Source organism: Rattus rattus, chromosome 6 (genome assembly GCF_011064425.1).
Source record: "Rattus rattus isolate New Zealand chromosome 6, Rrattus_CSIRO_v1, whole genome shotgun sequence".
Taxonomy (NCBI): domain Eukaryota; kingdom Metazoa; phylum Chordata; class Mammalia; order Rodentia; family Muridae; genus Rattus; species Rattus rattus.
The window spans coordinates 105,278,198-105,298,457 of record NC_046159.1 but is presented as its reverse complement, the minus strand read 5'-3'; positions in this window follow the sequence as shown (position 1 = coordinate 105,298,457).

The window sequence follows — 20,260 nt, the reverse complement described above, 5'->3', positions numbered from 1 at the left end:
TTTTCCTTCTCTTTCTCCAATGCATCCACAGAGAGTCCAGGAGGACTGTTTATCTCAAATCCATTCTATCTCATGTCTAGGGTGTAAACTATCTCTAGTCTGGGTCCAAAGACTAAAACATAACTCTAAAAGAACACATATGCAAAAAACACTTTACCCTTACCTTGTCCTCCTCCTCCTTCCTCCTCCTCCTCCTCCTCCTCCTCCTCCTCCTCCTCCCTCCTCCTCCTCCTCCTCTTCTTCCTCCTCCTTTTCCTCCTCCTCCTCCTAGCTCAAATCACTTCTTCTTCTTCTTTTTTCTTCTTCTTCTTCTTCTTTGTCCCCTCTTTCTTCTTCTTCTTCTTCTTCTTCTTCTTCTTCCCTTCTCCTTTCTTCTTCCTGCTGGCTTCCAAGGTTTTTTTGTCATCTTAGTTTCCTGTCGATCCTTCTTTGCCTGAACCTCCATTTGTCGATGCTCACATGCTGGCATGGCACCAAGAACCGGGTGTAAGCCTGCAGGATTAAAAAACACACACATGCAGGTCATTTGTGTTAAGAAAGAATGCCAGTTCTGTAGCTTTATTCACCAAACATGTACCCCGATTTGACCTAGTGGAAAATTCTATGAAGCACAATGGGAAAATCCAACTTAAGGCTTCAGTAACAAAAGACCATATACTTTCCCCAAATTTACTGGGGAGAAATCCAGGAAGACCAGCCTAAGTCTCAGGAACAAAGACTGAGAACAAAAGACAGGAAGGAATGGACCATTGCCCAGGTGTATGCCCAGGTGAGTCAGGACCCAGCCAGGGCGTTCCTTTTTTAGGAACAAAAGGTTTCTACATGCATCAGCAGGACTCAGCAGAGGTCAAACCCTGCAGGAGACCAAGAAGGGTCTCACAAGGGGTGAAACACTTCGGAGGACCCAGGAGGGTCCCACAAGGGGGTCAAACACTGTAGGGGACACAGGAGATCCCACAACCAGTAAGTCTTCAGTTCCACTAGAGTCTTCCACTAGGGCTTTTGTGGCCTGTGTGAATTCTGAAACATTGGGAGCTAATGTAGCCTCAGAGGTCCATAGAATCAGCATGATCTCAAAGAAAGCAGAGGCCTTCTTGGGTCCCTGGTGCTGGTGTAGCCTCTGAGAAAACAGGTGGAGCTGTGGTTTGTATTATAGAGCCCAGGGAATGGACATGCAGCTTATGGTATGTTTAAGTGGGGTTGGAGGGCATAGGGCGGGGTCTACCTGGGGTCCCAGGTACCCCATGGCCTCCTGGAAAGCAGGTAAAATTTCATCTTGCTTTCTCTTTGTTTCTTCTTCAAAAAGGTTTATTTATTTATTTAGTTATATGAGTACACTGTTGCTATCTTCAGACACATCAGAAGAGGGCATCAGACCCAATTAAAGATGGTTGTAAGCCACCGTGTGGTTGCTGGGAATTGAACTCGGGACCTCTGGGAGAGCAATCAGTGCTCTTAACCGCTGAGCCATCTTTCCAGCCCTTCACCTTACTTTATTAACTTTTCCTTACTGCCTCCGTTCTTCCCACCAGAGTGAATCCCACCACAGCATTCTTTGCTCTAAACAGAGCACCTCAAATATTCATCAACTACTTTAAAGTCTTCTTCAGGTTAAATTAGATGTAATGTTTACAAAATTTGTAACATGGTGGCCTAATCTATTAACGGTTGTTTATTTAGTTGTACTTACATTAGCCAAAATCTCTTTTCAAATGTGGTCCCCAGGACTGAACATTACATTCAGGATGAAGCGGCATCAATTTAATTGTGCTTTCATGACTGCAATCTGTATCTCTATTAAAGAGGCTGTAGCTGAATATGATGGCTTACACCTGTGCTCCCAGATGCTGACACTGGAGGACGGCTGTGAGCTCAAGGCTAGCCTGGGCCACACAAGCTCATAAACGAACAACCATGAGTAGGTGTAACTGTGATTTTGGTTGCCTAACATCTAGAGATTATTTTCATCACGCAATCCTTACAATCAAACAGCTCCCCTTTACTCTGAAGCACTGCATTTAACTGGGTCTAAGTTCATGGTACTGGTAGCAATCAATATTGCTAATATCATATTTCAAAGGAGACATTTTAATTCTTACTCCCATGACCTATGACTCTTCTAGTTCTTTTTTTTTTTTCTTTTTTTCAGAGCTGGGGACCGAACCCAGGGCCTTGTTCTTGCTAGGCAAGCGCTCTACCACTGAGCTATATCCCCAACCCCGACTCTTCTAGTTCTATACAACCAGAAAGGGCATAAGAGTTGCCTTCTAGTCTTTTTTTTTTTTTAAGTTCCTGAAAGAGGATTGGCTACGAGCAGAGTCCTGGCATTCCACCAGAAACTTCCTTCAGTGTTGGGATATAAACATGGATCAGGTGGGGGTGGTCTGCCACCAAACTGCTTCCACCCCTATCCTCCAGGGCCTGAAAATGCCCCTCCATTATCCTACCCCTCTAGACTACAGGGTAAGACCTTTGTTGGGAGTCCTGGTATCACAAAGTCATCATCCTGTGACAGCCAGTGCCATTTCTACCACTCATGCTTCATACACCAAGCTTGCTGCTGGTAGAGCCATGTGTCAATTTTACAAAAATAAATAGAATAGAGTAAAATAAAATACGGTCTGGGGAAAGTATAGAAAGTTTTCAGCAAAGATGCTCTTTCTGATGTAGGCGCTGTGAGAAGACAGATGTTCTGACAACAAAGTCAGTTGAGAAATCTGTGAGGTAAGAGACCTCCCTGGTTTTACCTATCCCCAAAAGCTTGTTGGCAACTCATCATCCAGTCATAAGAGTGGCACTATTAGGAGGCGTGGCCTTGTTTGAGGAAGTGTGTCACTGTAGAGGTGGGCTGTGAGGTCACATATGATCGAGCCATGACCATTGGGAGACACAGTCTCCTTCATGATGTAGAACTCTAGGCTCCTCCAGCACCATGGCTGCCTGCTGTCATGCTTCCTTCCATGATGAAATGGACTGAACCTCTGTAACTGTAAGCACAATGAAATGTTTGCCTTTATAAGAGTTGTCTTGGACATGGAGTCTTTTCACAGCTATGAAACCCAAATTGAGACACACGCTGAGCTCTCTCACTGGCTTTGTAAACAGTCTAAGGGGTGTAATCTGGTTAGGACATGTGGCTGATACCTGGCTAATCTCATTTATTTGTAGATGATCAAGCCAAGTCAAGATGCTAGCTAAACCTAGTTTTTGTTGGTTTTAATTTTTTGAGACAAGAGTCTTGCTATACAGTTCCAGCTACCCTAGGATTCATATATTTTCAGTCAAGTCTGGCCTCAACTCTCAGGAGTTTCTCTTGCTTTAGTGCCACACCCACTCCAGTAGAGTCTGTGTGACATGAAGCTCTTGTGCTTCATTTCTATCCAGACAGAGGCCTGTGCCTGCAATGGCTTGGCCTCCTGGAGGTCCTGGCCGTCTCCCTACAAATAGATGATGACCAGGGTCTATGCTTGCAGTGGAGGTGCCTTCTGTGTTCTAGCCTTGGTGATTTTAGCAATTTTAAGTCTGTCATCAATATCTGATTTTAAGAACATAGCCGTGTGGGAAGATGGTCATGTACTTTTAGATGTCTCAGGAACTGAAAGTTCAGAGACGGAAACGTCTCACACCATCATGATCCTGATAAACTCAATGGCTGCAATGAATTCAACTGCTGTATCCATTAGCTCCCAGTAAATAGGAGAGAAATTAATTGCAGTTACTAACAACACGACTATTCCAGAAAAGCCTATCCCCTCTTTTTGAAAAGTTTCGTTAGCATGATTCAAAACAGTCATGATTCTTTTAGAAAGATCATAGACAAGTTTCAACAAGTTGAACAAACTTATCAAGAGTTAACTATGGTTTCAAAAGTTTCCTTACTATTCTGAGGGGCCATAAATATAGAGTTTAAATTTTATTATGACAAAGATAAATGATGAATACATACAAATCTGGCAGTATAACTGCAGTTTTCTAAACTATTGTTTGCGGCTGAGAATTGTTTCTAGACTGTACGTTCTGCTTTCCTCCTTGCAAGGGACATTGGTGGGGTGATGAATAAGAGCTGGATGATTGCCAATTATGATGGACCTGTTCTAACTGCTTAAATCTATGCTAAGAAGTAAAGCTTTCGCAGCAGCACACACCTCGAGTTTGTGTCTGTCTGTCGCGCCGAATCTGTTCTCTACCTGAAGTCCAAGCCTTGGTCCCTCTGCTGACACACTCCCCTGGGTGGTCTGTGGCACTTTAGTCCCCCAGGTGGTGGGATTACAGACACACATTTTAATGCCAGGCTTAAAAAGCAGAACTGAGTAGACCTTGCAACAACTGTATACTAAGCCACTACTGTTCAGAGTCTGGCCATCTAATCTTGGTGCTTGAGAGGCTGAGGCAGGAGGATTGCCACATGTTCAAGGATATTCTGGATCACAGAGTGGGATTTCATCAGTTGGTCTGAGTTGCCAGCCAACATTACTCCTTGCAAAGTTTTCACTAATTATGTCCACTGGAAAGCTCTACTCACCAAAGTCCCCCGCTCAGAATTCTCTTTATTCCAACAAGACTACTTTTAATAGTAATTTAAAGCCTTTTAAACTACAACAGCATCATGCATCATGCAGTACTTCTAAAACTTGCACCTAGTTTTGTTAGTCAGTAATGAAGGGCAACTTGAGAGGTCCTAGCCATGAAAACACCTCCTTCCAAGCAGGGCTCCTGATAGCATCTCAAGAAACTCCCTGCTCGTCCCACTGCACAGACGCTGGGGGAGACAGTTTTCCCTTCCGCATCACCCTGCAGAAGTCCTGCTTATGCAGCTGGCTGCTGCTCCTCACACACCCCACCATAGCTTTGTCCAGCAGATGGCAGGTTACACCACGAAGAGGTAACTGGGTCTGCCCTCTGCTTATGGGTATTTACAGGTCCCCACATATGCACATAGCACCTCATTAAAAGTATCTACCTATAAGAATAATATATATAATAATTCCTAAGATTCTTAGTTTGGTTGTACTAATACAAGTCTTACTTTCTGTCCGGGACCGGACTGCCAGGCTAGGCAAAGCTAGAACCCTGCCCTGAGCAGATTCGTGAGAAGGGCTTGACCTTTTCAAAGAACATGTCCCCGGAAGACTGTTGCCTCAGTGTCTAAGGAGGATATCTTGCAGTTTAGAGATTCACTTTATGTCCTTGGGCACTTCCCAGTTCTCTCCCCGCCACCTAAGCTTTAGTTCCTGCTTCAGGGCTTTAAAAGCTGTATACTCCTCTCAATAAACAGACCATGACCAGGACACTGCTTGGTCTCGCTCCTCTTTCTCGCCTGTTCTCCCGCAGGTATGGGTCCCCCTCGACCCCCATGAATAACTGGGTCCCTGATGGCGGGGGCAACTTTCTATTCCAAGTCACAATCCAGTTGCCCTCACATATGTATCTACCGGCAGACTCATTTTCAACTGCCCCTGCAGTAAGATCCATATCTGTTCATGAATTATCTACTCTATTCACTCACAAATGAATAGTATTGAATATGGATTGCTCTGAAAACTGAACTAAGTTAACTGGGCTTGGTGTTTTGCTCTCAGGAAGATCCCAGACTCAATTGCAAAGGTATATAGTACAGATAGCTTGAGTTAAAAGCTGAGGAAAAATATGGGCCATGGTGCTTACTTCCTAGATTTAACCCAGAGGATGTCAGAACGAGGACAGGGACATGGAAGACAGACTCAAATGGGTGGGGAGATCTTTCCAGGCATGGAAGGCAACAGTAGAGAGGGACATCAACCAGCTACGATGGCCTCTATACACAATGTTCTCTGACTTCCACAATAACAGCTATGATATGAACACAGTGTGGCCCAATGTTAGTGACTGTTTCCAACTCTCCTCACCCAGGAGTGCAGGCATTTATCCTTAGCTTGTGAGAATGATGGTGCTTCCCACACAACACAGGACACACATGACCTTGACTTCATTCATTCCCCAAGGATCTGTACCTCCCCTATGCATTACACTGTCCAGGCCCTCTGGAGGAGTCATAACACCCTGCTTCTATGCAAAGAGATCCAATCCTGATTGTTACTAGGAGTTGCTCAATGCCAACCAAAAGTTACAAAGGTTCAAAGGCTCAGATTCACTGTGCTAGAAGCAGCCTTCCTAATGTCACAAATGCCACAAACACTGAAACAACTCTCTGAACTTTCCCTATGTCCACCAGGAGGTTAAGGCCAACTTGATTTAAAGACATGAGCTCATGCTGACAAGGGCTTGCTAGATTCTGAAAAGCCAAGGCCAGCCACAGTGATCCACTGGGTGGAGTGACCAACCATCCTTCATGTCCTCCTGATAATTTCCTGTTTGTGGCATCAGCCATTTCCCGTGTCTTTTTACCCTCATGCTTATCGTATTCGTGGCATGGAGTGTATGTATTTTGTTTGGAATTTTGGGTATTCGCCTCTCCTAGGCCCAACACCTTTCCAGGTGGGAAAATTTAGAAGAAGGAAACATATGTGAGTCCAATGTGGGAAATGCTCAGTATTTTCGCCTTAATGCTGGTCTCCTCCAGAGATAGAGTAAGAGGGCAGAGTAGAAAGTGACCACTCCCAACCTCCTTCACTCATTCATCAGCAGGAATTCAGCTCAGAGCTCAGTGGGAGAGCATTTGCCCAGCCTGTGGGAGAAGCTGAAGGGAGGAAGACAAAGAGAGTGAGGAAGAATGGGGTGGGTGGGGGGATGGAGTGGGGACATTCTCTTGGAGACAGAGGAGGAGGTATGGGATGAGGAACAGTCAGAGGGAGGACAGGGAGGGGGATAACAACTGGACTGTAAAAAAGATTAAAGAATAATAATAAAAAGAGAAAGAAAATGAATAAGATTAGGGATAAAAAGGAGGAGGAGGAAGTGAGAGAGAGAAAGAGAGAGAGAGAAGAAGATGGGGGGCAGGGGAGACTTAGATGGGCACTAGCATTCCCAGGGAAGTATGCTGAAGAGGGAGATGGTGGATCCACCCCCACTTTAAGGTGAATTGAGCTGGGCAGTGTGAGCCTTTAATCCCAGCACTCTGGAGCAAGGCAGTGGAGGCAGGCAGATCTCTGTGAGTTCGATACCAGTGTGGTCTACAGAGCAAGTTCCAAGACAACCAGGGCTACACAGAGAAACCCTGTCTCAGAAAAGTAAGAAACAAGTTGAATAATGTTAAAGAAAATCTTAGTGATGCAGTGATATGTGTTAAAGTGTGCCACAGAGGGTTTTATTGAAAATCATATGGAAAGTTCCCTTCTGTGGGGAGAGAGAGCAGCTGCAACAATGTATACAATGAGCAAATCAGAATGGCCAGCCCAGAGCTGTCTAGAATTGGCAGTGGAAAATTACCAAGGGGAGGCGCCAGCAGTAAGGATGGTGCTGACTCCACTGATCTAACGGGATTTTTGAGGAAGGGTACTCAGACATGCTTCTGGGGGGAGGAGGGTGTGGAGAGTAGGAAGCTAATCAGATACCAAGGACAAGGAGTTCTTACCATAATGACTCCACACAGTTCTTTGACAAACTGGATTCTCAAGGAAGTTCTCCGATGGACCTAGCAGGCATTCAGGTGCCTGACCAGTTTGGCCAAGCAAAGAATCTTTGTCTAAGTTCTCCATGGGTTAAGATACAAGAAGGGAGTAGAGAATCCTTGGGGCCTGGGTCTGGGCAATCTGAAATGACTGTGGAAGACGCAGACCAAGGAAGACCCTGGGAGCAACAGTGTAGCTGATTCTTAGCAGAGAGAAAACCAGAAAGTGCCTAGTGAGGCTGAGCAGAACACTGAGGGTCACTGGGTAGGAAACAGAGGGGGTGGGGGAGGGAGAGGGGGGAGAAACTGAGACAGAGTAGCAGATGACCAAAGGCAGTGAGTGGCAGGTTTGGGGGAGGTTGAGCTGGGAAATAAACACATCTCAGGCAGCTGGAGATCCACAGTTTCTTTCCATCTGTGTCCTGTCTGTCTCTTCTGACCTGGAAAAGGAGATCAAAGCCTTGGGTCAGGGGGAGGGGGCAAAGGGACAGCAGGTGAATTGGTGAATTTCCAGGCCCTGCCTGTCACCTGCTTCTGAAACCAAGCTGTCCTTTCCTTGTGGGCTGTGGGTGTCCCTGGGCAAGGCAGCTTGTCTGTCAGTCCAAGCCATCCATTGGTACTGCTAAGCACAGTCTTTCTTCCCAAAGGATGCCACAAAGCCACTGGACAAGGAACAAGGATGACCCTGGGAGGGCTGACACTGCAAGTCCCTTAACTGCAGGACAGAGACCCTAGAAGGAATTCCCAGCACTTACTTCCCACAGTAAACTGAGTCAGCAGGAAACTAACAGCACCCTCTAGAACCCAAGGAGCTGAATAGGGAGCGACATCACTCTGGGCAAAGGGTCTTCAGAGATTTGAGCTCTTAGAGAAAAGCCCCAAACAGATTCCATTTTGTGTTTTGTTAACACCTGAAAATGCTGACATTTCTTTCTACTCTTTGAAACAGTTACCTAACAAACTCACCAGAGGGCAATCAATTTATGTTAAAAAGCCATATATCTGTGTGTTTATACAAACTACCTATTGCCTATGATGGTAATATCTCTCTCTCTCTCTCTCTCTCTCTCTCTCTCTCTCTCTCCCTCTCTCTCTCTCCCTCCCTCTCCTTTGCCCCCCCTCTCTCCCTCCATCCCCCCTCTTCCCTCCCTCCCTCCCCTCTCTCTCCCTTCCTCCTCTCCTTGCCTCCCCCCCCCCTTGGCCTCTTACACACACAGACACACACACACACACACACACACACACACACACACACACACACACACACACACACACACACACACACACAAACACCAGGCATCTTGCCCCAGTGTTCCTTTGCTCAGCCATCACAGGAAGGCAAATATAGCTGAATGGTTGGAGAGCTTGGGAGGCCCCTTCAAAACAAATGTCAGATCTTGCCACCAGAGCCCAAGAGGGGCCAGCCTTCCTCTGTTGAAGCCAGAAACCAGCCAGAATATTGTCCTGTGTTGTTGCAGGGTGCAAGGCTGGGAGAGGATTGGGACCAGAAACAGGTGTTGTGGGTATCAGGTGTCCAGAGGTCCTGCCAAGCCCCTCAGACTCTCTGTGAACAGGAATCACCCAGGAATGTCATACACAACCTGATTCTGCCTCTGCGGGTGTGAGGCCGAAGTCCTATTTTCTGTGATAGTCATCATGTTTGCCGCGGAGGGTGTCAGCTTCTAACCGTGCTTGGAGAAGGAGGGGAGCACACAGAACAAACAAAAGCTGGAAGACATGAGTCCGAGTCTGAAAATTGTTTTGTTCCACTGCTGGGCCTGGTTTTCAATTTCAAACTGTGTTCTAAATGGTTAATTGCATGTGCATAGTTCAGAACTCGGTCTCTGAGCCAGGAAGGAGGACCCCAGGGTATTAATTTTGCTTTAAAGTTATGTTCTTGGAAAGCCTGCTGTGTGGCCTGTGCTGCCCTCTGCTGGTCATGACTTGCATTCACATAGTAAACCCTGCCCACCTGTGTTGGGTGGAATTTTCTTTTCACATTGGGGAGAACTGCCTAGGCTGTTCTAAGCAAGGAAGTCATTACAGACTTACATTTCTGAAGTCAAAAGTTAAGAGATGAGGCAGATTCCAGGACTGTTGGAATTTATTCTAATAGTACAACCCAACATAGGTCTATGGCCTTTAAAGGCCTTTTAAATTTTTTTTCAAGGTTTTTATTAGTGTGTGTGTGTGTGTGTGTGTGTGTGTGTGTGTGTGTGTGTGCCTAAGGACAACTTATGGGGATTGGTTCTCTCCTACCAAGTGTCTATTGGGCTGAACTCAGGCCATTGGCTGGTAGCAGTCACTTTTACATGCTGAGTCTTCTCACTGGACCTGTCTATTTCTTTTCCCAGTTGGGGGGGGGCAGTCTTACTTTGACAGCTTCTGTGAGCCTCCTAATGCTGAATGAGCAGACATGAAAATGTCCATACAGGGCTAGGTACGGTGGGCCATGTCTTTAATTCCAGTTCTATGGAGGCAGAAGCAGGTGGGTATTGTTGAACTCAAAGGTATCCTAGTACACAGAGTGAGTTTCAGAACAGCTAGGGCTACACAGTGAGAACCTGTTTCAATACACACATATATCAAAAAAAAGTCAGGATTCCCTTAGATTTAAACAGACAGTTGGATCACCCAACAATTCCATACAAGCTTGTCCATACTCTTATACTAATTTTTACAAATTTTATATTCCCTAACCTATAGCTATATGTATCTTATTGAGTATGATCTACCGTGTGATAAAGAACCATTGTTAAACCAGGCATTGTGGCACATTGCAATTCTGGCTACTTGCAAGGATAAAGAAGAATGTTGATAAGTCTGGCCTATAGAGCCAACTTATTGAGGCCCTGTCTCAAAGTAAAATACTCCCCGGTTGTCTCAGCCACCTCACAATGGAGGCGGTGGTAATGGACCAAGACCTGCTTGGTAGCTGAATCCACCTGGGCCTTGATAAAATCAGTTAACTTTCTAAGCACCCATGGACCAAAGTAGACGAGCAGCAGGAGTCCTATAAAGGGACCCAGGATACTGTAGAAGAGGTGAGCAGGGGAGAGGCAGAAAACCAATTTTTATACCAGGCTTCACTCTTTTCTCTTTCTCTTTGTCTCTTTTGTAGACTTTCTCTTACTTTTTAAGGCTGTTTTCTACTAATCCGGTCTTATCAGCATAAAAGCAACTTTCCTCCTTGAGGGCCCCACAGAGCTCTCCCTGTTGGAGAAAGAGAAGATCTAATCCCCTTCTATTTTGTAGAATCTCAGCCAAGGAAGCGACTGAGTCTTTAAGATAGGTTATTCCTTGTTGAAGCTCACTGATGTCCCTGTCTATGGTGGCACTGAGCTGATGATAACTCTGTTGGGAGGTGATCAGGGAGGCAACCCCGGTTCCTGTCCCCACAGCTGACAGGCCTAGGAGTACTGCAAGAGCTAGGGCAGTGATGGGTTCTCTCTTTGTACGAGCGGAGATGCCTCTTTCCCAGAACTGCAGGAACTCAAGATTGGGCCAGGGAACTCGTGCAGCAGTGGTGGAGTTGGCAGACACCACATCTCTGGCGCCATTAAGAATCACTCAGGTATAGTTGAAGACTGCTCTTCCAGAGGTCTGGTGAAATCCCAGATGGTGGCTCAAACCATCTGTAATGGGATCTGATGCTTCTGGATCCAAGACAGCTGAAGGGAAACATGGTCAGCATGATCTGTAATTAAGCATAGTTAGACTTTTCCTCAGGGTTGTCCCCTGGGTGGGTTAAAGGCCTTAACAAGGCACTCAGGTAGCCAACGGGCTCCCCCAGTCTTTAAATCATAAATGCAGGCTGATCCACGTCCCCAAATGAGGACCAGATCAGGGCCATACCATTGGGATGTTAACGGGTCCTTCCATAGGACTGGTGCATTATCATAAGAATTATGGGGGTGCCACAGGCAGTTGCTGCAGTTTTTCCATCCTTGTCCATGACAAGGTAGTTAAGGACAAAGAGTGCATGATTTATTAAATTTTTTTGATTACCGGGGAGGGGGAATAATATTCCCCCATTTGACTATAATTTATGGATCATATTTTTAAGGGTTTGGTGAGCACTTTCAACTATACCCTGTCCCTGAGGATTATAAGGAATGCACGTGACTTGTTTAATTCCGAGTTGGGAACAAAAGTCTTTAAAATTAGAGCTTGTATATCCAGGTCCATTATCTGTTTTCACAATCTTAGGTTGAGGTAAAACTGTGAGGCAAGCCAGAACATGACTTATAACATGTTTGGTGGCCTCCCCTGTTTGCAGGGATGCATAGATAAAGCCGCTAAGGGTATCAATGGTGACATGAATATATTTTAATTTACCAAAGGAGGGAAGATGGGTGACATCCATTTGCCAGAGCTCTCCAGGAACCAGCCCACAGGGGTTGACCCCTAGGTGGGGGTCAGGCAGTAGGGTCACGCAGCCTTTGCAATTACGGACTATTTGGCGAGCCTGTTCACGGGTGATCTTATATTTAATCCTAAGGGTTTGTGCATTAAGGCGATGTAAGTCATGTGCTTTTTGGGCAAGTGTAAGGGATGTAGAGAAGGCCCCCTGGGCCAAGGCCACGAGCTGGGTGAGGCGACCAACGGCATTATTACCATTGGCCAAGGGGCCCGGCAATTTGATATGTGCTCGGATGTGTCCCACAAAGAAGGGGCAAGAACACCTCTGAATATACTTTTGTAAGGTGGCAAACAGGGGGGCAGGATCGGTGGTAGGCCGAATATAGGGCACTGTTTCTAACAGGGGAATAGAAAAGGCAAGATATGAGCTATCTGTATATAGGTTAAAGGGTGCAATATCCACAAAATATTGTGAGGATAGCTTGAAGCTCTACCAGCTGAACAGAATCTAAAGGGGTAGAGAACTGTTGTATTTGACCATCAATGGAAAAGGTGGCTTGTCTATTAGAGGAGCTGTCTGTAAAGACAAGGTGGACTCCCGACATAGGGTGATCATGTGTTACCTTTGGAAAGACCACTGGGACTGTAATTTTGTGAAAAAACTGTATCAACTTATCTGAGGGGTAGTGACATATTCTGAAAGAGTTAACAAGCAAAAGATAATGACATCAGACTGTGAAACTCAGGGCTAACGCACAGTGAGTCCTTGGTCTGCTCTGTTTCTACTGAAGCCTTCAGTGGGCTGATCTCAGCCAGAATTCTGTTAGCAGAGATGAAAAGGTTTTCTGAGGGGCGTCAGTCCATGACACAACAAAAATGTGTACGTAAATAGTTTAGGAAATTCTTTACCTAGACCTTAAAAATATAATAAAGATAAAAGATGGTTGTAATGGTGAAAAATAGACCAAAGAATGCAAGGTTTAAAGAACTGACAACATAGCTTCCTAGAAGCTGAAGAGGAAGAAAACTGGCCCAGGAAGTTTTTGAAGCAGTGCTGGGAGCAGCTCTCTACCTACTCAAGAATGGTGCTTGGTGCGGTCGACAAGGGCTGTTACAGATCACTTCCTGCCACCAGTCTTGTCTTTATAAATTATAGCAAAGAGCCAGCTCCAGTGATCACAGCTTTTTGAAAACTGTGTACTCTAGCATATCAACACGTAGAGCTATGTAACTCCCTGAACGTATTGTGAGGTTGAAAGTATTTGTATGACAGAAGAGGAGAAGAGTTTTCTAGGCTATGGTAAGGCCCGGTGAATTTACTTGAAAAGGTGTCAATCAATAAAAATACAAGAAAACTGAAAAGAAAGAAGAGAAAAAGAAAGAAAGAGAGAAAGAAAGGAAGAAAGAAAGAAAGAAAGGAAGAAAGTTAGTTCTACTCTGGGCTAAATGAGGCCCTCCTTTAAAAAAAAAATACTATCAGTTTTGAATTTAAGAAATAGCATCTTAATAAAATGCATCTTTAATCCAACTATTGCATACGGAGACTTTAATCTAGCATACAGTTGACTTTCCCAGGTCTCAGTAGCCTAAGGGTGCAGGAGGGGTCAGATTACTACAAACATCTCCAGCTCTCTCTACCTGGGAGCATCCAGGGCCTGCTCAGCTGCACCTAGGACACCAAATGTCCCCCATGGGGTGCCTCTTGGCTTAATCAACCTCCCAGGCTGGCTGTTGTAAGAAAAGCCTGTCTTGAAGCCACAGCCTCTCTCCTTGTCTTTCCTCAGAGCTGCACTACAGACCCACAGTGCTTTGTGTTGGGGGTGGGTCAGGAGCTCCCTATGCCTGTCCCAACCTCCTGTGCTTTCTCATTTCAGAAACAACTTTTACCCTCTATTCTGGCTTCAGCATGAATGTCTAGAAGGCAGGGACAGCATCAGAGCATACAGTACAGTGGCTGGATGCCACCAGGAACAAGTGCTAGCCACAAAGTCATCTTTCTAGGAACTCTTAACCAGCAGAGACCCCATGGTTGTCCACTGTTACAAGGTAGGGATAACTAGGGAAGCAGTAGGTGTCTTCCAAGAGAGAAGCTTGATTACTAAGTGCTCTATCAACTTTGAGACAATGAATTTCTCGATTACACTCATGTATTTAACGTGAATGTCTTGGGTTGAAGGAGGAGGCTCTGCCTCCAACAGAATAACCTATTGCAAACAGCCAGGCCAAACGTCCCCTGCAAATGAGGGATGTAATGCTGTCTGAGGGCATTGTCTGCTTGCTCCACTCTGGTCATCTCCAGCTGCTAACTGCATACCTGTGGAAGCCCCTCCAGCCTGTGCTCACTGCTGCCAGGGTCAGCATTAATACTGTCAAAGAGGTGGGGCTTACGTGAAATATGCCAATAGCTAGGCCAGCGGCCTTTAGGCACCGGGACTTCTAGAATTCTTCTGTCACAGGCTGTGCAAGCCTAAGGGGGAGCCGACTCCTGAGAGCTGTACTCTGAACTCCATATGGCACATACGTGTCCACACACATGCACATGCGCGTACACATGCACAACAATAATAAACACGTTAAAAATAACCAAGTATAAACCAGGAATAAATTGGAAAAGCAATGAAGCTAGAAAGAATCTAATCAAGCCTTTATTAAACTTTATGTAGCTGATTCAGAGTATAGGACTGGAGAGGTGGCTCGGTAGGTAAGAGCACTGTCTGCTCTCCTAGAGGACCAGCACCCACACGGTCGCTCACAACTACCAGTAACTTCAGTCCAAGGGCACCAGGCACAGTCACGACACACAGACATACATGCAGGTACAACATTCCTACACATTAAGCAGACAAATAAAATCCTAAAAAAAAAAAAAAAAACTGCCACTAAAACACACACACACACACACACACACACACACACACACACACACACACTACCTTGCTGTGTCAACCCATAATGATATCCCATCATGGCAAAGCCTATGTCATTTTCACTCAGTTAGAGTTATAACGGGCTCCAGTCCTGTCAGCAGTGTTCCAATGCCACTTGAACTGAATCCTGAATGGCAGTCCTTACAGCCAAGACTCTGTTTTTGCTTTCTCCTCTGGAAACAGTCAATAGGCCAAAAGGTTCCCCTTGTTTCCTTCCCCCAGTGAATAAGTTCCTGTTTATATTAACTAGCATTTCAACGTCCAGCCAAGTTTAAACTGCTGAATCATGCTGAGACAAGAGAAAAACCAACACAGAAGAAATCTCTACACCCTTCCAGAAGGAAATGGATAAGCAAACTGTGGTACCTGTGACAACAGAATGGTAATCATGGGAAATCAGAAATGAGATGCCAAACCACTGGGTGTGGTCCCCTAAGTGTACATGGTTAAGCTATGGAATGGTAATCTGGAAAGACTTAAAATATTTGATTTGTAATTATGTGTATTGTGTGGATATGCATACAGGAGTGAAGACGCCTAAGGGGACCAGAGGAGCATCTTGGGTCCCCTGGATCTGGAGTTACAGGTGGTGGTTATGAGTTATCTAATGTGGGTGCAGGACGATCTTAAGGACTGAGACATCTCTCCAGCCAGGAACACACTGGAAATTAAGAAGGCAGGAAACAGAAGCTTCTGGAAGCCACACCTGTGATGCCAGTGTTCAGATGGTAGACTCGGGAGGATCAAGATTCAAAGTCATCCCCAACTGCATAGAGGTAGATTATCTCCCTTGACGAAATATAAACCAATTCAGGCTGAATTTAAAAGTAGATAAAGGCAGGTTTATTGGAGGCAGCTCTCAGGTGGGTTCACTGATCTCACAGGAGGAGGCTAGGGAAGGCTCTGTGGAGACTGGGAGAGAGAAAGCACTCACAAAAATGCAGTGGGAGAGAGAGGAGGAGAAGAGGGAGAGGGAGAGAGGGAGAGAAGGAGAGAGGGAGAGAGGGAGAGAGGGAGAGAGAGAGAAACCAAAATGTCTGGATTATACAGAGAAGAGCCCAGCCCCTGGGCTGCAAAATTCATGATAGAGGCCTGGGTTTGCCAGCCAAGCCCTTTAATGGATAGGGACTGAGGGATGCTGGGGGAACATGGACGCCAGCTCTGCTTTGGATTGTTAAAGAGGCACCTTAGCCACTAGTCCCTGGGTCTGAAACCCAACACACAGCAAATTTGTTGTATAAGAAAGGAAAGAGGAAAAGGGGAAGGAGAAAAAGGAGGAAAAGCTAAGGAGCAATCCACTAGGCAGCACTACCAGTCATCCTGGGAGAAGCATCAGGTCTGTGGAATACAGCACCGCACAGGGCTCCTGTGTGGGAATCTAGTGCAGCTCTGTCCCGTCTGAGGTTGACCTTTGCTTGGCAGAAGTGAATCAAGCTAAGCAGAGTGCTATCTAGAAATCTGGATAGTGGGTCAGATAAACAAGTGGACTGTAAAGAGAGTTACAGATAGCCCAAGGCACTCTGGCCTTTGACCTACAGCATCCCCTCCTCCACAGTGTTGTCTAGTGAGCCAACAGGAGAGAGCTTGTGGCATTTTTAGAATGAATAAATGTAGCTTCTTCAATCGAGTGTGGTGTAGACACTTGCATCTCAGTTTTACTTCCTTTATACATGGGTTAAAGTCTGCTATATGTAGGATTTTCTCCAAGTGTCGGTGGGATATCAATGGGGTAGGAGAGCCATTAAAAAAAGTGTCATGGTGTGAGTTCAGCTTGGTCATGACATCTCCCTGACGTTCGTCATCCTATGAATTGATTTATTGGGTCCTCAGTTACTGTCAGCCTTCCTAAAATGCCCACATCACCATCAGATCCGTAGACACAGAGCCTCCATCTTGGCTCACTCTCTCGAGAACATGAAGGTGTACACACCCTGCACATTTAACAATGCTGCCTATAAATATTTCTAATCAGCCCGTGTCCCGGGCAGCAGGCTTCCCCAGACATTTGACCTCCTCTCTCTGTGCTGCTCTGGAGACACACTGAAGGTGCCTTAGGCACGTACCTGGCTACCTGCCACTGTCACTGGACTTCCGTGGTGGGTCAGGGCTTCCATTCCGGGCTTGATATTTCTGTCCTCCACTCACCTTGGGAAATGGGGTACGGTGTTCCTATGATGTGGGGCTTCTCAAATCAGCTAGGTATCCCAGTCCCACCCCAATGTTATTGCTGATACCTATTTCTAAATTAGGAATATCATCATTTTTATTCCTTTACAACTCCTGCAAAAGCTTTGGTTTATTCTGATTTTTCTGTCTTTTCTTTATAGAGGGCTCGCATTAGTTTTAAAATAACAATAAAAGGGGTTGGGGATTTAGCTCAGTGGTAGAGTGCTTGCCTAGCAGGCGCAAGGCCCTGGGTTCAGTCCTCAGGTCCGAGAAAAAGAAACTAATAAAAGAAAATAACAATAAAGTACAAATCAGGCACATTTACACATGGTTCTTGAAGAATTATAAACATTGGGGGTGAGAATGTATTATTCGATAAATGATAGAAATTTCCATTCAGAAAAAAAATACCAATTGGACCTATACCGTCAGGATAAACTGATGTAAACTATGCTCCTGCTTCTAAACGCCTATCCCTAGGACACAAGACACTGTTTCACTGCAGTGATATACCTTGACATATTATTTATACATAATAGAAACCAGGTGGATACCTAAGAATAGTAGAAATGGCAGAATAAATGAGCATAACATAGAATATAATATTAAAGGGTTTGGCATAAAGGAAATTTTGAAATGACTTCCTATAAATGTGTAGAAAAGCTAGCCTCGTGGTATCAGCTTTGAACATGCGAGTGCAGTGCGGAACAACTGACACATGCCGAGACGAGACCAGGAAAGTGCACTGGGCATGGGCTTCTCAAGCGATGGAACAAAGGTGCTTTATGTTCCCATATTATAGTTGCCTTTCTTTTTCATTGTCCTCAGTGAAATAGAATATTGATAATCACAGAAGTCTGGTCGTTAAATGTAAGCACAAAAAATGTCAAAGCTCATGTATACAGTTAGACAGCTGGTCAAATTTCAGATTCAGAGAGAGAGGAAGAATATTATCAAAGTAAGGATCCCGTCTTGCCTTTGTCTCCTGAGCACTGAATTACAGACATGTTGTTGGTCCTGACTACCTACATGGATGTTCGGGTTCAGAAACTCAGGTCCCACGCTTGCAGAACAAACGCACTACTGAATGAGCCACTTGTCCAGCCCCTCTTTTCTTTTCCTTTATTCTTTTTCCTTCCTTCCCCTGGCTGCTTCTTCCCTCCCTACCTCCTTTCCTCCCTCTCTTCCATTCTATCTTCTTTTTCTTTTTTTAAGACAGAGACTTTCTAGCTTAGATGGGGCTGACCTTAAAAATCCTTTTGCAATCAAGGATGGCTTTCAACTTCTGTGGTGCTTTGAATGAGAATGGCCCCTCATAGACACATATATTTGGATGCTTGGTTGTAGGTTGATGCCTATATGAGGTGAGGGCTGGCACACATTAGGTCAAGGCCATGATCGGACAATAAAAAACTAAGACGGGGACAAAGATTTTGTAAGGTGGGAGAGAAGGGGAAGGGAAGGAGAATCAAGGTGGAGATGGGAAGGATAACCTGATCTGGGTGATGTTGGATGGCGAGTATCCTGTTATGTATATTTTTTTAAGAAATGGATTTCTATAAGTAAATTTATCTTATCTAGGTGGGTGGTTTATATCCTTATTAATTGTTTATTGTGTGGATGTATTGTGGATTGAGAATTTAACATATAAATCTGATTGTTGGGTTACAGTTTGTTGAGTCTTGGTTTTACAGGGTAACTGGAACCAGAGAGTTCGAGGCTAGTGGAGAGCCACCGGGAGAGATACTAACCAGAGATAAATTATGCTTAGTTCCATTCGGCCCCATGGTTGCCGGAACTAACTCTAGGGACCAGAGTGGCAAGGCGCCACGCTGAAACGGCACACTGCCTGGGTCTGAGAGTACTTGGGGGCAGTGTGGAGATAAAGATACCCCACAGTTACATGAGGCCCTATGAGTACCAGCACTAGCGAGGGTTAAAAAGGTTCTATCTTTTTAAAATATTTATCGCAACACTTGGTAAAAGGGAATGGACCATTTAAGAAGGATTAGAAGGATTAGGAGGTCTGGTGTTGTTGGAAGAAGTTTATCACTGTGTGTGTGTGTGTGTGTGTGTGTGTGTGTGTGTGTGTGTGTGTGTGTAAAACCCCATGCCAGACATAGTCTCTCTCAACCTGTTACCTATGGATTAGTATATAAAGCTCTTAGCTTCTGCTCTAGCACCATGCCTGTCCAGTGATGGTTATGACTAACCCTTCAAAACGGTAAACAAGCCCCCTATTAAATGATTCCTTTAAAAGAGTTGCCTTGGCCATAGTATCTCTTCACAGCAATAGAGCAGTGACTTAGACAACTTTCAATCATCCTACCAGCAGCTGGTATAATAGGCATGAACCATCAGGCAGGAGTGGCAAGGGTCCAACCTATTAGACCAAAGGTCATTCTTACCCCTTGATGAATTAATGAACCAGGCTACCCACTGTTCATTCACTTATCAGCCTTCCCTGGGTTTGGGATGGGGGGGAATAGGCTCATAGGTCACTTTCTAACCAAAGGTAATAAGTTTATCATTTGAGTATTATACAGCTCACTTCTGAGTTAAAAGGGAAAGTTCTAGCCATGCGTGGTGGTGCTCCTCTTTAATCCCAGTTCTTGGGAAGCAGAGGAAGGTAAGTTCAAGGCCTGCTCGGTCTACATAATGATCTCCAGACCAATATCAGGTACATAGTGAGACCCTGTCTCAAGAGAGGTGGGAGAGACAGAGGTTTTCCTTTCCAGTGTCCTTTCTCCCAAGAGGCATCTGAATAGAGGCTGTTCCTTTGCTCTAAGCCTTTGCAAGCCACCAGAGTCCAGTCAGAGGTCATAGTCTCTTGTTCTCACTATCAACAATTTTACTCTCCTTTCATTTATCATCATTATAAATCTATACCTTTTCCCTCCAAGACCTGTTCAGCCACTGGGAAGTCCATGTCGTTGCAGCAATATGGGAAATGCCAGTGCTTCTCTTTCAGACCTTTTCAAGTCTGGGTTATGTCGAGTGAGTTAAGAGACAGAGAAATATATCAAGTACCTGTTTCTGGAACATGTCTATGTAGGTCTGGTTCAGACATTACCAGGTTTAGCGTTGAAAACTCCAAAGGTTTTAGGTTTGGTGTCCACACTTGTAATCCCAGCATTCAGGAGACCAAGGCAGGGGGATCTTGAGTTTGAGGCATGAGTTTTGCGTAGTGAACTCTAGGCTAGACTAGAATATATAATAAGACCTTTAATTTTAAAAAATTAATAAATAAAAGCAAGGA